At 43.2% G+C, this 14,716-nt stretch overlaps 1 protein-coding gene across 1 annotated transcript in view; it reads right to left on the minus strand.

Annotated features, from left to right (window-relative positions):
- Positions 1-14,716, minus strand: part of BEST3 (bestrophin 3) — a 95,903-nt gene that overhangs the window by 68,254 nt on the left and 12,933 nt on the right. The gene's annotated exons all lie outside the window — the stretch shown is intronic.

Genomic DNA, 14,716 nt, shown 5'->3' on the forward strand with positions numbered 1-14,716 from the left:
AAAATTACCCCAAGAGCGAAGCGACGACTCATCCAAGAGTTCACAAAAGACTCCACAATAACATCCAAAGAACTGCAGGCTTCACTTGCCTGAGTTAAGGTTAGTGTTTATGACTCCACCATAAGAAATATATAGAAACCGTTGGCACAACTCTTAAGGTGGTGGTGCACAAGTAGGATCACAATCCGTATATTTGTATAAACTAACTTGGCACACACACGTGAATTATGAAGGTGAGAAGAAGTATTTTAATGAAATACAGTACATACAATAAACGTTTCGGTCACAGCGACCTTCGTCAATGTACTGAAAATAAAATTACAAAATATCAAATAAATAAACCAAAGTATATACAATGAAATATTTCTGGGTACAGATGTATACAAAAATAGTATTTTAGCCGTATACCTATAACAAATTATAGCAAGTATAGAGATTTGGACTTTTATCCATAGGAATTATATGCACACCGAAGGACCCCAAAATATATATGAGCACATACCTATGTAATGTACTGAATACACTTGTTTATAGGGCAACCTGTCCTATAGAGAGAGGATACTGTTAACATTATATAGCACGTCTGCACCCAAGTTTCCGTGTGCCCATAGTGGCGTGGTGGTGTAACATACCATAAAGAATAATGCCAAAGCATGGAGGATTGATTGTCTGTTGAATCAAAAGAACCTAAGAAAGAAGGTCCTCTAATGATATATTGTAACAATGCAGCCGATCAAGAGACACATTGCAGAAGTGTGGTATCTTACCGGTTATGAGGGCGTGAGGTGGGTAATGGTCTGGACGCGGTTTCCACCGCTTGTCTCCCGTGGTGTCTGACGTGCGCCGGCCCGTGCTATATATACCCGGTGGTTATTGCCGCTAACCGGAAGTGCTAGGGCGGAAGTGCCTTAGCGTGCGGTTCAATGGTGTCATCCTGTGAGTTCCACAGGCAGGAAGAACCTAAAGGGGAGGGCGTGCTAGATGCCTGTCTATCATTATGGATTACTCTCGCGGGAGTCGTCCTGCTTAGAGTGCGGATGCGTCCAGGCTGTGTCTTGGTGCAGTGATAGAATAAAGGCGTATATCATAGTGCTGTTCAAGTGGGACTGTGATCAGTGTTGGTCCGTGCTCACAAACACTATATTCAATTCTGGGAATTCTGTAATAAAGATTCATAATGTTAATATCATGTAGATTATAATTATGTCACAGCTTATTACATATAGAAAAATAATATGCAGAGACGCCAATGTAACAATAATGGAAAATGCAAAAATATTTATAATGTCAAAAAAGATTGTACGTCGTATTCTTTATTTAACCCCTTAGGTGCCAATGAGTTCAACTCATGGATCCAATAAGCTTCTCTTCTTTTTAGTAAATTTATGCGGTTACCCCCCTGCGTGGTGTCTGGACCTGCTCTATTATTTGAAATTTTAGTTGAGCAATGCTGTGGCCTGCTGCAACAAAATGTGATGGGATTGGGAGGAGTAGATTTTTGCACCTGATGGTGGATTTGTGTTTAGAGATCCGTTCCCTAATGGGCTGTGTGGTTTCACCCACATAGAGAAGCCCACAGGGTCATTTTTATCAAGTATACCACAAAAGATGTGATCCTGAAGGAGAATGTCTAGCAATCTGTTCGTGACCTCAAGCTGAGGCGCACTTGGGTTATGCAGCAGGACAATGATCAAAAACACACCAGCAAGTCCACCTCTGATTGGCTTAATAAAAAACAAAATTAACATTTTGGAGTGGCCTAGCCACCTTAATCCAATTGAGATGCTGTGGCATTACGCTAAAAAGGTGGTTTATGCTAGGAAACCCTCCAATGTAGCTGAATTACAACAATTCTGTAAATTGTAAAAGACTCATTGCCAGTTATCGCAAACACTTAATTGCAGTAGTCGCTACTAAGGATGGACCAACCAGTTATTAGGTTTAGGGGGCAAACACTTTTTCACACAACTGTATGTATATATGTATATGTATTGTATATGTGTATATATATATATATATATATATATATATATATATATTTGCGCTCAAATGTTTACATACCCCAGCAGAATTTTTGCTTTCTTGGCCTTTTTCCAGAGATTATGAATGATAACACCAAAACTTTTTCTCCACTCACGGTTAGTGGCTGGGTGAAGCCATTTATTGTCAAACTACTGCGTTTTCTCTTTTAAATCATAGTGAAAAACCAAACATACAAATGACCCTGATCAAAAGTTCACATACTTTGGTGATTTTGGCCTGATAACATGCACAGAAGTTGACACAAATGGGTTTGAATGGCTACTAAAGGTAACATCCTCAGCTGTGACCTGTTTGCTTGTAATCAGTGTGTGTGCATAAAAGCTGAGTTTTTGGGATCCAGACAGACTCTTGCATTTTTCATCCAGCCTCTGATGTTTCTTGATTGTGAGTCTTGGGGAAAGCAAAAGAACTGTCAATGGATCTATGGGAAAAAGTAGTTGAACTGTATAAAACAGGAAAGGAATACAAAAAAAATCCAAGGAATTGATAATGCCAGTCAGCAGTGTTCAAACTGTGATTAACAAATGGAAAATCAGGGGCTTTGTAAAAACAAAACCACGGTCAGGTAGACCAACAAAAATTTCGTCCACAACTGCCAGGAAAATTGTTCGGGGTGCAAAGAAAAAGTCACAAACAACATCAGCTGAAATACTGGACTCTCTGAAAACTAGAGGTGTGGCTGTTTCAAGATGCACAATAAGGAGGCACTTGAAGAAAAATGAGCTGCATGGTCGAGTCGCCAGAAGAAAGCCATTACTGCGCAAATGCCACAAAGTATCTCACCTACAATATGCAAAATAGCATAGAGACAAGCCTCAATACTTCTGGAACAAGGTAATTTGGAGTGATGAAACCAAAATTGAACTTTTTGGCCACAACCAAAAATGTTAAATTTGAAGAGAGGTCAACAAGGCCTATGATGAAAGGAACACCATTGTAAAGCATAGGGGTGGATTGCTGATGTTTTGGGAATGTGTGAGCTACAAAGGCACAGGAAACTTGGTCAAAGTTGAAGGAAAGATGACTGCAGCACGTTATAAGCAAATACTAGAGGCAAATTTGCAATCATCAGACTGGAAGCTGTGCATGTGACGTACTTGGACATTCCAACATGACAATGATCCAAAACACAAGGCCAAGTCGACCTGTCATTGGCTACAGCAGAACAAAGTGAAGGTTGTGGAGTGGCCATATCGGTCTCCTGACCTCAATATCATTGTTAGGCATCAGGTTCCTGCTGCAGCTCAGCAGGAATCCAGAGCCTCACATTCTGCGGTCTCCCATTATTTATCGACCGCAGAGGAGATTGCTCAGCAATCCCAGCATCACAGACGCTCTGCCCAGACCTGCTCTATGGGTCTGGCTGTTGCTGCCACCTTTGGGTCAGCAATAGCAATGCAGACTGCTCAGCAGCAAATCGCTCCAGAGGCTAAGTCCCTCCGCCGCTCTACTGAGCATGCTCACAAGACGATCTCCCATTGGAGATGGGTAGTCACATGCTCAGGTCCTTCTCCTGATCTCATTGGTCCATCTCAGAGATCTGGAAGGTCCCGCACGACTATAAAAGGTCCGCATGGCCGCTCGGCCATGTGCTAGTATAGACTTTACTTGCTAGATGTGTGAATGGTGATGGATTTATGATTCTGGTGACTGACTTATTAAGATTCCCCTCACTCTGATATTACGCATGTGGATAGGGAACTAGAAGAAGAATCAGCGCCAATCAGTGGCTAGCCATTGGCCACTGTGCACACCGCACTTCAGTCCTAGCGTCCGACAGTGCTCCTGCTACCGGGCACTGTCGATCAGCGGCAGTGTCTGTTGCCACGCTGCATTCAGCAGCACTTACCGGCGTCCGCAGTAGCGACGCCGCACGCACGGTAGGTCTAGACGGACACCGTCCCCTGTTTTGGACCCGTGTCCTGTGACCAGATACCGTGCGTGCAATTTCGCTGAGACCTGTGAGTCTAACAGGCTCAGTGTTTATGTTTGTGTTACAGCGCCTCTCTGAGTTAACAGAGTCCGCTCTGCGCACATCGGGTGACGCTGAACCCGTGCGCATTATACCGCCATATAGCGCGTCTGCCATTGTCTAGCAGCGGTTTTAACACCTACTGCACGATGGACCCTGAGCGGCGATCGCACTTTATTATTTATTTATTTAGTGCGTTCTGCCGTTCCTAACAATCATTGAGCCACTCTGGGCAGCATTACTGTCTGAGAAAATAAACAACCTCATCAACAACTACAACAAAAGACTTCAAGTTGTCATTGATGTTATAGGTAGCAATACATGGTATTAAGAAATGGGGTATGTGAACTCTTGATCAGGGTCATTTGGATATTTTGGATTGTCATTATGATTTAAAAAAGGAGGAATGTGGCCTGCAAGCTGAACACTGGGGCTGCATAGCTGAAGTGCTCCTGAGGCACCTTACCTAAACCAGCTTAAATCGGCTTTTACAGACCTCCCTGCTCCTCCACATAAGCGGCATCAGCTTCCATACTGCCTGGGGCACATGATCACACGTGGCCGAGCCCAGAAGCACGGGTCCCCGCCAAGACTGCCTTACTTGGGGACCGCAGGTAAAATTGCGCCGGCATCTCCAACGGGGTCCTCACTCTCCTCGCCGGGCTCTGGGGGAGGTGCGGGTGCTGCAGGAGATCAGCAGCAATAATGTGCTGGCCCGCTAACAAGAGAAGACATGCAGGGACTTCTCACTTCCCTAAGGGCCTCCCTGAAGGAAAATATGCATGTTATGCTACAGGAAATGAAGGGGGAGATATCAGCCCTAGAAGAGCGCACCAGTCATATGGAAAATAAAATGGCTGAATACACTATATCGTTTAATGCTTTGATGGATGAAAATGAGGTGCTCAGAGAGGAATTGTCATGGGTCAGTGATAAAGTGTATGACCTTGAAGGTAGATCCCATAGGAATAACATCCGCATAAGGGGCATACCAGAGGGGTTCACTGATAAAGAGTTACCTCCCTTTCTTCAAAAATATCTTCAGGCTGTTCTTCCTGAATTATCCACCAAAGATTTGATGGTTGACAGAGTTCACAGAACACCTAAGCCGAGACATGGGGATCAGGATCTCCCTAGCTATACATTGGCAAGACTGGAGTTTTTTACCACCAAGGATATATTCATGCAAAAGATAGATGCAGAGTCTCCAAGTTTTCCCAGACTTATCTGCTGTAACTTTGGCTAAAAGGAGAGAATTTGCACATGCGTGTATAGCCCTTTGGGATGTTGGTACAAGATATAGATGGAGGTTTAACCCAGTAAAGCCGTTGATTTCATATGATGGGCGGATGGTGGTTTGTCATTCCCCTATACAAGTGGAGGATAAACTTACCAGTTGGAAAATTCCTTTTGTTCCTAAACACCAGTCACAAGGGACAAAGATTGCCCAGGAGTGGTTTCCAGACTGACATGGAGGGAGGGACATGGTCCGTTACTCTGGAGCCTTGTGGAGGGTTACTATTTTTGTGATCCAGGACTGTGAGCAACTTCACTGAGAGAGGTGGAGTTGGAAGAGCTCACTTTCCCCATGCAGTTATTGGTGAATTATAACTGATGTTTTTAGGATGCATTTGAAACTTTGCATCCTGCTTTTTGGTTCATGTTTTTGTTTTTCTTCATTTTTGCTGTTTTTTGTATGATCTACACTTTAGTACTTGTATACTTGATATCTTCACACAGCATTGTATATGTCGGGTAGGCTTGTGTACACATAACCGGGTCTTGATGGTTGGGGGCGCGGGGAATGTTAATTGTGCTTCAGAGGAATAGGAATAGGAAATTTTGTATTATGTCATGAGTATCCAAATTTTATCCCTGAATGTACGGGGACTGACTTCCTCAGAGAAAAGATCTATGTTATGGAGGGAAGTGCGGAAGTCACAGGCCGAAATTATCTGTTTACAGGAGTCGCATCTGTTGGAGGCTGATAATTGCAGGATACATCATCCGCAATTCCCTCATACAATCTTTGCAAAGAATACGAGTAAAAAGAGGTTTTTTTTTTTTATAAAGATCAAAAATACGGTTGCTTTTAAAAGACTCCATATGCATGCAGACCCAGAGAGCAGATTTTTTTTAATTAATTTGCTCCTTAAATGGAGAGGTATACACTCTGGTAGTATTATATGCCCCAAATGAAGCACAATACCCCTTCATCCGTAATGTTTTGCAGAAAACATCTGAATTAGCCAACGGTGAGAGAATCATATGTGGGGACTTTAATATTCCATTGGACAGAGTTGCAGATTGTTCCAATAGGACAGTCCGAGTCCGGAGGAAGTTGAAATCATTAATAAATGAATACCATTTACATGATTTTTGGAGATACTCCCATGCTGATGAAAAGGATTATACTTTCTATTCCTTCCGTCATCGGACTTATAGTAGGATAGATTTCTTTCTAGTGGACAATAAGGCATTGGGTAGATGCATTTCAGCGAATTTTGGTCCGATTTCATTGTCGGATCATGCCCCTGTATCCCTGAAATTAGCTATGAGTCACCAGGCTAACTCTTCCTCGAGATGGCGGATGAACACGTCCCTCCTTCTGGATGAACAGGTAGTAAAGAGAGTACGGCGGAACTGACATATTATTTCCATGAAAATGATAATGGGGAAGAAACTGATGAATCCCTGTGGTCAACGCATAAGGCTGTTATAAGGGGGATTTTTTTACAGCAAGCGTCCTATTTGAAGCGCAACAGAGAAAAATATAGAGACAGCCTCATTTCTCGTCTCAGGCAATTAGACTCTCTAAATAAATCATCCCCATCTCAGGCATTGTCTGAAGAGAGTTACAATATTAGATTTAAATTGAGAGAGAATCTCCTGTCAGTGTATGAACATAAGTTAAAAGCTTAAATCAAAATTCTACGCATCTAGGGACAGAGCCGATGCTGTTTTAGCCCGTAGCGTCAAGAAAAGATAGGTAAGATCCAGGATTGATCATTTGGTGGACCCCCAGGGGAAACATATCAGAAACCCAATGGAGATTGTGAATGAGTTTGCTAGATATTATACTCAACTTTATAATTTAGGGGGAAGCCCCTGATACGCCCCAGCCCTCTCCAGTGGCGATTGATCAGTACTTGCAAAGCATTAGCTTACCAAGGGTTTCCCAGGAACAATTGAATTTCATTAATGCACCCTTTACGAATGAGGAAATTTGGACCACCATTAGGTCCACCAAAGGTCATAAGGTCCCGGGTCGGGATGGGTTACCAAATGAATACTATGGTCAGTTCCAGAAGATTCTAACCCCCTTTCTCCTACATTTGTATACATTATGGCTGGATAAGGAGTCTGTATCTAAAACTAACTTAGAAGCTACGATCTCTACTCTGCCAAAACCAGGGAAATCTCCAACGTGTCCTAGCAACTTTAGGTCTATTGCACTTCTAAATTGCAATGTAAAAATTTTATCTAAAATATTAGCTTTAAGATTACATCACATTATTCCCACACTAATTTCCCCGGATCAGGTTGGTTTTGTGGTGGGTCGAGAAACAAAAAATGGGACGCACAGAATGATTAACTTAATCAAGGTGGCGGAGCTCTGTGGACTCTCCAGTGCATTCCTGTCTTTGGATGCTGAAAAGCCTTTGACAGGATGCACTGGGGATATCTTAGGAGTGTTGACTAAGTTTCGCTTGGTGGGCCCCATATTGTCAGTGATCTGTGCCATGTATTCCAACCCCAATGCTAGGGTATTGTTGTCGGGATTTTTGTCAAACTCATTTGCAATAACTAACAGAACACATCAGGGCTGCCCCTTGTCTCCCATCATCTTCGCTTTGTGCATGGAGCCATTAGCTGAAAAAGTACTTGCTTCTCCGAATATAGTGGGCATTAGAGTTGGGCCGGTAATTCACATAATTGGACTGTACGCGGGTGATGTAATTATCTCGTGCACCGATATGGAATCATCCTTTCCTGCCACTGTCACCACATTAGAGGAATTCGCTAAAGTATCGTACTATAAACTTAATGCCACTAAATCATTAGTTTTTCCTGTTTTGGTTCCGTCCACGACTCGAGGATTATTGGAATGTAAATACCCTTTTAAATGGGTAGATGAAGGAATCCCATATTTAGGTATAGTTCTTACACACTCTAAACAGCTTATAGAGAGAAACTTCTCCAACCTCCTGAAAGAGACCAAGATAGAATTAGACGAATTTCAATCTATTCCAGTGTCATGGATAGACAGGATCAATATTTTTAAAATGATGGTGCTCCCTAAAATTTTATATTATTTTAGGTGTATTCCAGTCAAAGTTCCTATTAGATTTCTCTCGTCTCTTCAAAAAAATGGCTAATCATTTTATTTGGGCTCGTAAAAGACCGAGGGTGGCTAGAAAGTTGATGTATTAGTGGTATGATGCAGGAGGAATGGGAGTCCCTAACTTGCTTGCATACCATAGGGCGGCAGTCCTTGTTGGGGTAAGAGACTGGTGGTTAATGGATAATGCTCATAAGAGGCTACAGATTAAAGCACTTTATGCTTGTAGGGTCTCAACCTGTCTTACACTAGAACGTGAAACGAATAAGAAAACTTTGTTTGCCCCACCCCTTCTGACGATGGCGGTTACTATAGACTATTGGGGACAAATAGCCTCGAAGTTATTAAAAATCCCCCTCACCAATGTGTCTTTGAAAGCTCTTGAGGAGCATATCATTTCATCTCAGTCAAAAAGAGAATTCAGGGTAAATGAGATCCATGGTTGGATAGCCAGAGGTCAGCCACTGAAGATGTAAAACCTTATTTGGCCTTATGAAACTTACATTATTGGGATTATGTCATCATGCTTTAACCCGTGAGTTCCCGTGATATCACTGTGGGATGGTGAAGAAGTCATGTTTTAATGAGTATACATAGAATGTGTACAGGTACCTATTGTACTTTGTTATTGTATGTATTTATGGGTTTTGTTTGAACCTTAGTGTGTTTAAAAATTTTCTGAAAATTTAATAAAAAATAATTGGTTAAAAAAATGATTTAAAAAGAGAAAACACAATAGTTTTACAATAAATGGCTTCACCCAACCACAGTGGAGAAAAAGGTTTGGTGTTGTCATTTATATCCTCTGAAAAAAGGCCAAGAAAGCAAAAATTCTGCTGGGGTATGTAAACTTTTGAGCACAATTCTATATACAGTCATATGTTAAAGTTTGGGCACCCCTATTAATGTTAACCTTTTTTCTTTATAACAATTTTGGTTTTTGCAACAGCTATTTCAGTTTCATATATCTAATAACTGATGGACTCAGTTATATTTCTGGATTCAAATGAGGTTTATTGTACTAACAGAAAATGTGCAATCTGCATTTAAACAAAATTTGACCGGTGCAAAAGTATGGGCACCTCAACATAAAAGTGACATTAATATATCGTAGATCCTCCTTTTGCAAAAATAACAGCCTCTAGTCGCTTCCTGTAGCTATTAATGAGTTCCTGGATCCTGGATGAAGGTATTTGTGACCATTCCTGTTTACAAAACAATTCCAGTTCAGTTAAGTTTGATGGTCGCCGAGCATGGACAGCCCGCTTCAAATCATCCCACAGATGTTCAATGATATTCAGGTCTGGGGACTGGGATGGCCATTCCAGAACATTGTAATTGTTCCTCTGCATGAATGCCTGAGTAGATTTGGAGCGGTGTTTTGGATCATTGTTTTGCTGAAATATCCATCCCCTGCGTAACTTCAACTTCGTCACTGATTCTGGCACATTATTGTCAAGAATCTGCTGATACTGAGTTGAATCCATGTGACACTCAACTGTAACAAGATTCCCGGTGCCGGCATTGGCCACACAGCCCCAAAGCATGATGGAACCTCCACCAAATTTTACTGTGGATAGCAAGTGTTTTTCTTGGAATGCTGTGTTTTTTAGCCTCCATGCATAACGCCTTTTTGTATGACCAAACAACTCAATCTTTGTTTCATCAGTCCACAGGACCTTCTTCCAAAATGTAACTGGCTTGTCCAAATGTGCTTTTGCATACCTCAGGCGACTCTGTTTGTGGCGTGCTTCCAGAAACGGCTTCTTTCGCATCACTCTCCCATACAGCTTCTCCTTGTGCAAAGTGCGCTGTATTGTTGACCGATGCACAGTGACACCATCTGCAGCAAGATGATGCTGCAGGTCTTTGGAGGTGGTCTGTGGATTGTCCTTGACTGTTCTCACCATTCTTCTTCTCTGCCTTTCTGATACTTTTCTTGGCCTGCCACTTCTGGGCTTAACAAGAACTGTACCTGTGTTCTTCCATTTCCTTACTATGTTCCTCACAGTGGAAACTGACAGGTTAAATCTCTGAGACAACTTTTTGCATCCTTCCCCTGAAAAGCTATGTTGAATAATCTTTGTTTTCAGATCATTTGAGAGTTGTTTTGAGGAGCCCATGATGCCACTCTTCATAGGAGAATCAAAAAGGAGAACTACTTGCAAGTGGCCACCTTAAATACCTTTTCTCATGATTTGATACACCTGGCTATGAAGTTCAAAGCTCAATGAGGTTACAAAACCAATTTAGTGCTTCAGGAAGTCAGTAAAAAGTAGTTAGGGGTCTTCAAATCAAGAAAATGATAAGGGTGCCCATACTTTTGCACCGGTCAAATTTTGTTTAAATGCAGATTGCACATTTTCTGTTAGTACAATAAACCTCATTTGAATCCAGAAATATAACTGAGTCCATCAGTTATTAGATATATGAAACTGAAATAGCTGTTGCAAAAACCAAAATTGTTATAAAGAAAAAAGGTTAACATTAATAGGGGTGCCCAAACTTTTACATATGACTGTATATAGTGGTCTTTGGGAAAGACTACTAACACTATAGTGCCTACCTCAATAAACATGAGAGTGTGAAGAACAAAAAGAGTCATACCGGCTCGGAAATCGGCCGGATTAACAAGGTCCGCGTCAGATGTTGAGGAACCAGGACAATCTGATGATAAATAGGCTTCTGGAACAAACCATTCATGGACAAGGCAAGAGAACCTGGATCTGTTGAAATGCTACTATAACAGCAGACCAAATGAGAGAGGATATATGAAGCATATGAGCAAACTCTGGATGGATACTAGACCTGCAGGTCTACAGACTGAGAAACATCTAGTTACCCTACGTTTCAATATCATAAAGAGAAAGCTATTATCACAACTTGAGATGGATCAACTGCACTGCAGATCCACCCCACATGAAGACCTGGAAGAACAATATGTGCAACCCCTGAAGATCCTGATCCAATCCTGCAACTAGAGAGCACTGCAGCTGATCTGAAACAGAAGATCTTAGACAAACTAAATACCATCAATACGTGAGATCGACTGCCAAGGCTCAGCAAAGAAACACCACCAGACAGTATGCTAGAAGATGCCAATAGAGCACTTGCATCAATACCTACCACCACCATAACTCAAACTAATGAACTGATCTATACTACTGCCTCGGCAATGATAGAAATGCTTGGCTATACAACCAGCAAGAACAACAGAAATATGTGCCCCCCTTGGAAAAGAAGACTAGAGACAAAGATCAAGGTGACAGGCAGGGAAGTCAGCCAACTAACAGAAATACAGAAAGGTGTAATGATGAGGAGGCAAGGAAAGCAGTAACATCCAAATACCATCAAAGGGTAAGATGGATCCTGAAGAGCTAGCTCAATGGGAAGAATACAATCCACGCCATCAATACATATGCCCTGCCAGTTATCAGATACCCTGCTGGCATTGTGTGCTGGCCACAAGAAGACATGGATGCTGCAGATGTGAAGCCACAAAAACTTACAATACATGGAGGTTTCCACCCTAAGTCTAACACACAAAGATTGTGACACTGTCCCTCCCACAGTTCCTTGCAGACAGTTGCTGCAAAGCTGCTAAAAGGAAACTACAGTTTTTCTGTACTACTGTCACATTTTTGAGCCACTGTATTTCTGCGGCGGGTGAAACAAAGGCTATTGAGATGCTCACCCTGCCTTCTAATTCTGCAGCCCTGAGAACTTTTCTTGGCCTTGTTTCATATTGCCACCCATGGATCAGAAATGCCTCGGCCCTTATGCAGCCTCTGTATAATTGACTATCGTGGAGCGGAGGCACCATATAGCACATACTAGGGAGTCAACCTCTGCTAACAGGTAGGGTGATGAACAGGGGCATTTTAGGGTAATTATAGTCTCCATAACAATCTATATATTTTTTCTGACTATATATTGGTGTCTTTGATTGAACCCTCGATAGCCTTGTCTGATCATACCTCTATACTATTTTTAGAAGATTGCTTGTAGTGTTGTACTTTTAATATATTAATAAAAGTTAAATTTTAAGGGTTTATTTGCTTTTTTTGTTTTCAATATATTGAAGTCCTTGGGTCTATCATTTAATTTTGGTTTCCCATTATGATTGACTATCCACCCAGCCTTTCCAACTGACGTCTGAAACCCTAGAAAACTTCTATACCCTCAAACTGACCATTGCTTCCGCTACGGCTTTATACGGCTTTAGGTCTCTCAGACTACTCAAAACCTTTTAGGCTGTACTGTCACGAAAAGTCATGCTTCTGATGTACTGACCCAAGCCCATGGCGGACCCACCTGTGACCTATGATCTTCTTCAGAGGCTACAACAACAGGCTGGTGTTGAAGAATTTGGCAGATGGCAAGAGAAGGGAGCTGTCACCAGAAGGACTGTGGCACATGGAGGACAAAGTTTGTCTTCCCGTGTTCTGTATCCCATGATGGCTCAAGGCACCCACAGCAATACCCATCAATCTAAGAATGCCATGACAGACCTCATCTACCACCATTGGTAAGCTCCTGGGTTCAATGTCACTGCAGCTAAACACGTTAGAGCTTTCTGAACTAGGTGCTCAACAACATGGAACGCACCACCAAAGACGCTTATGAGACACACACCAATGTCCCTATCCAGCGCCTTCAGATAGACTACATTTAACTTCCCAATGTGGAAACCTATGAGTAAGTACTTGTGTCTTTGTCGACCTCTTCTTAGGATGACGAGAAGCATTCACCATGTGGAAAGCCACCGCCAAGGCTACAGCGAAGAAACTAATCTCAGAAGTTGTCTGCAGATACGGTGTGCCTGAGACCATAGAGTGTTAGGAGTCAGATTTCTGCCCTGAAAATCTAGACCCTCACATCCTGCATTCTCCTGCTCTCTGTCCTCTGCAGAGGAGATTGCTGAGGAGATAGCTTTGCAGCAACTCTCTCGGGAGGCTAAGTCCTTCATCCCATCCTCTGAGCATGCTCATGGGACGATCTCCCATTGGAGTTCAGGAGTCAGGTGCTCAGGTCCTGCTCCTGATTCCATTGGTCTAGCTCAGAGTTCTGGAGACTTCTGGAAGGTCCCGTTTGCTATAAAAAGTGCGCATGGCTGTTCCGAAATGCGCTAGTATAGTCATACTTGCTGCAGTGTGTATGTTGATGGATGCTTGGACTGGTGAATGACTCATTTGAAACCCCCTTCCTTGGTTATTACATCTGTATGAGGGAATGAGCCATAGCCAGTATTAGCGCCAGCGCGCCATTGCTCCTTTTTCACCTGCTAGCGTCTAACATCGCGCCTGCATTTAGCGGTGTCTCTCTGCGGCATTATCCTCGCTGCGCTGCAGTTGCAGCTTATTCATGTGTTCGCGGTTGCGACGCTTTACTCACAAGTATATATGGTAGGTCCTTGCGGTTGTAGTGCAGTTTAATAACTACTCCGTTGTTCATCTAGCTGCGGTTTTTCCATCTTCCGCACGGTGGACCCCGAGCAGCGAACACGCGTTATTTATATTTTTATTTAGCGTGTTCCGCCGTTCATAACATTATACTAGCGCCAGGGTCTGGTTAGAGATGGCAGAACAGCAGCAACTCCTGCAGTGTGTGCAGCAGCTCGAGGGTCGCTTGGCCACTCTTGAGAGGGCTCTCGCAGTTGCGCAGGCCACTGATGCTGCTGTACAGGCACTCACAGATGCGGTAGTGCGTATGTCCATGTCCTCCCTTGCGCCGACAGTTACCCGCCTCCCGTTGCCCGATACTCTGGGGATGGCGCCTCCTGCAGGGGTTTCATCAGCCAGTGCTCAATCCACCTGGAGCTGCTGGCTGCACAATTCCCTACAGAATGGGCCAAGGTGGCCTTTATTATTTCCCTACTGTCGGGCAAGGCGCTGGAATGGGCTACGCCTTTATGGGAGCGTGGTGACCCCGATATTCGGACCGCTGCTCACTTGCTAGCAGCCATCAAGCAAGTCTTCCTCGGTCCACGGGTCAGACACGACACCTCTCTGCAACTGCTTGCCTTGTCTCAGGGATCCCTCTTGGTTAGCCAATACGCTGTCCGTTTTCGGACACTGGCTTCCGAGCTGGAGTGGTCCGATAGGGCCCTCATACCCGTTTTTTGGCGAGGTTTAGCAGAGCACGTTAAGGATGCTCTCTCTACTAGAGAGATCCTTACCACTCTGGAGGAGTTAATTTCCGTCTCCACCAGCATTGACCTCCCTTTTTCGGAGCAAGGTATGGAGCGTGCTCACTCCAAGCGGAGAGGTACTCCGGTTCTCAACTTTTTTGAGCCTCTGGAGCCGCCCGAGCCAGAGGTTCTTCCCCCAGAGCCCATGGAGGTGTCTCGTGCCATTTTT

The sequence above is a fragment of the Dendrobates tinctorius genome, unplaced genomic scaffold, assembly GCF_039654945.1.
Source record: "Dendrobates tinctorius isolate UK_male_01 unplaced genomic scaffold, ASM3965494v1 ptg000224l, whole genome shotgun sequence".
Taxonomy (NCBI): domain Eukaryota; kingdom Metazoa; phylum Chordata; class Amphibia; order Anura; family Dendrobatidae; genus Dendrobates; species Dendrobates tinctorius.